We start from the raw sequence: 2101 nt of genomic DNA, 5'->3' as shown, positions 1-2101 counted from the left end.
TCCAGCTCCATGATTTTACTCGGAAGTGACACCATCTTTATTTTTATGTCATGGCTCTCTGTGATTCTTTGCAGCACAGGGCCTCACTCAGGTCTGAGCCACCTAAGTACCCTGCAGAGAAGGTTTGAATAGGAGAAGCCCTGGGTTCCTCAGGGTCACAGAGTCCAAGAGAAGGAGCTTCACTGTCTGTCCCCACAGTGCTAACACGGCCCGACACCCATCCTGTGGTGGTCCCATGGGGTCACGCAGCAGTCTCCCGCATCCTCCTACCCAGTGTCTCCAAGCTCTGGCTGGATGCAGGGCTCTCATATCAATTTATTTCCCCACAGCCTGGCTCCCAACACTTGCTGATTCTTGTGAACTGAACTGCTGATATCCTGACAACAAAGATTGGATTTACTCCAAAGAACCATTTCTAAACAGGTGCACTTCCCTCGTATCCTCAAATCCTTTCTTTCCCACTACTTCTGGTGGGTGGTGGGCAAGAAGGGAGGTTAAACAATTAAGAATCCTTATTTAAAAAATGTGTTTTGAAAAATCTAAGCCAATTATCTCAGCTGTGGATCTGCTCCTGAGATGAACACACAGATCACATCCTATACCTGAGGACCCTGGAAGAGACACTGGAAAGAAGGAGAAGCAGAAATCACCACAGTAGCAGGGCTACAGGGAGCGCCCAGGGCAGCTTCACCACTGCATCATTAGAATCTAAAGCAAATGGGTGGGAGGAAATGCAGTGTGACTTATCTTGTGCACTGGGGACATTGAAGGATCCCCAGATGAGTCTCTGATCTTTAGCCCTCGGGGCTCAGAACCCTGGGAACAGGAGAAGGCTCTTTCCTTCCCTGTGTGCTTGTGATCACAGACTCTCAGCATATGCCTCATAGCAATGGAGAGAGCAGAGCCGGGTGGTGACACAGCCTAGGAGTGACCCCATCAAAGATAATAACTGACTGAGCACAGCCCTGTTCACACTCAGCTCCCACAGCCTCATCCTGTTCCAACAGACACACACAGCATAGTGACACAGATTCTGGAAGGTTCTCCATCTGCCATTTATTTCTTCAAAAAACCCAAAAACTCTAACTAGTCTCAATCCATGAAATTAACAAGAAATCAACCATAGGGCAAGAAGTTAACAATCAAGGTCACATTCAATTCTTATTCTCAGTGTGGAAGTGAGGAGCTGCAGCTCAGGGCAGCATGGAGCTGACAGGATGCAGATGTTCCCCAGTGTTTGGCTGGACCAGGAAGGTTGGCTGTGGAAGGGAACACAGGCAGTGCAGGGACAGGGTCCTGGTGTGCAGGGCAGGCTAGGCTCCAAAGTTCTTCACATTGAGCCCATAAATTGAGAATCACAGGGAACATCAGACACTGTTGTCTAAAGAGACCTGAGGACTCAGGACGTCACAGGAGAGACCTGAACACACTGTCTGTCACTCAGTCCATTCCAGGCAGCTGTCTTCATTCTAGAGAACAAGAGTCATGAACCATCACTGTAAAGACAACATCCCAACAACCCACGGCTCACCCACAGGGGATTCTGGGAGTCCCTGAAACCCAAACATGTCCACATTGCCCCTCCCCAATCAGACCCTAGAGTGTCACCTTTACAATCTGGGAAAGACATATCAGAGCTCTGGGAGCCGTCCCTGCCTAGGGTAAAACAAAACAAATGCACATGCATATGTACATGTACATGTATGTATTCATAACACAAGACAGCTAAGGCGCCCAGAAGATTTCTCTGGAGGAGCTATTATGGATTCCCAGAGCTCCCACCATCTCCAGCTTCACTCCAATGGCCTCAGGACAATCCTGTCCCCCACACTAACCTGAAGCTGGAGCATAGTCCCCTCCTTGTCCACCTGTGAGAAGAAAAGCTGTGAGAGTTCAAGGAAGATCTTGATACTAGGAAGTTCCCAGAACTGACAGAGGACCGAGCTGGAGACAGTAGCAATGCAGGGTGTGGCTTTGTTTCCCATTAATGAGCAGAACACATTTCTAAAGGAGGATGAGAGAAAACTCAGACTCTGCCCTTTCCTACCTCTGTTTCTCCTCACTAAAGCCACCACAGCTCCAATGATGGCCACAGCTCCAA

The 2101-nt window shown here is 48.9% G+C and overlaps 2 protein-coding genes across 4 annotated transcripts in view; both read right to left on the bottom strand.

Moving 5' to 3' along the window:
- LOC116074627 (H-2 class I histocompatibility antigen, D-37 alpha chain-like) overlaps positions 1-2101 on the bottom strand; it is a 714163-nt gene that overhangs the window by 658414 nt on the left and 53648 nt on the right. The gene's annotated exons all lie outside the window — the stretch shown is intronic.
- Positions 1-2101, bottom strand: part of LOC116074625 (H-2 class I histocompatibility antigen, K-D alpha chain-like) — a 63051-nt gene that overhangs the window by 42029 nt on the left and 18921 nt on the right. The gene's annotated exons all lie outside the window — the stretch shown is intronic.

The sequence above is a fragment of the Mastomys coucha genome, unplaced genomic scaffold (assembly GCF_008632895.1).
Source record: "Mastomys coucha isolate ucsf_1 unplaced genomic scaffold, UCSF_Mcou_1 pScaffold3, whole genome shotgun sequence".
Classification (NCBI taxonomy): Eukaryota; Metazoa; Chordata; class Mammalia; order Rodentia; family Muridae; genus Mastomys; species Mastomys coucha.
The sequence above is the reverse complement of the archived record's forward strand: the minus strand, read 5'-3'. Positions and strand labels throughout refer to the sequence as shown.